The sequence below is a fragment of the Bison bison genome, unplaced genomic scaffold (genome assembly GCF_000754665.1).
Source record: "Bison bison bison isolate TAMUID 2011002044 unplaced genomic scaffold, Bison_UMD1.0 scf7180017860370, whole genome shotgun sequence".
NCBI lineage: Eukaryota > Metazoa > Chordata > Mammalia > Artiodactyla > Bovidae > Bison > Bison bison.
In genome coordinates, this window is record NW_011490942.1 from 67,372 (window position 1) to 68,092 (window position 721).

Here is a 721-nt window from a genome sequence, read left to right on the forward strand (position 1 = left end):
CAGCGCCGCTGCCCAGGTCTGCTCTCTCTCCAGCTTCCACGCCGGGCAGGGATCTGAAAGACAACACACACGCTCTTCACCATGTCCTGAGCACAGCTGCCTCGGCTCCTCTGCACAGACGCAGGGTTCAATCCACGGCCCTAACGGTTCCCCTCAAACCCTTCCCAGCGCTTCAGGAGCACTGCTGGCACAGCGTGAGCCACTCACGAACCTCCTTCTGTGTGTGGTGACATGAAAAAGCAGGGCAGACTTTTCATGCCCCAAAACATCAGGGTTAACAGTACGTGTGCGGCAATGTGGACTCAAAGTCTGTGCTTTCTTCCAATACAGGAGGTTAACTTCCTGAAGATTCATAGAATCTCTTAACTTGTGCCACATCTTTTCCTGAGAAGATGTAAACCACCACAAGCCGATACCATCTGTTTAAGGATTACAGAAAGCGTGCGCCCGGCACAGACAGCTCGTGGCAGGCCCCGGGTATGAACTGGTGAGAGCAGTCTCCTCTCACAAGACAACTCTGCGTGGAAATTAAGTCATAACTGCAATTTGGCTTGTTCAGAGCGCTTTTTAAAAACTCCAACTAAATCCTTCCTCCTCTCCTAATTTTAACACCATACGTAGAGAAGACATCAAAAGTTAATATACAAAGTCACAAGAATGCCTTAGCAAACTGGTCTCACGCAAGTCTGAGATGCGTTTTTCAATACTATGGACTTGATCT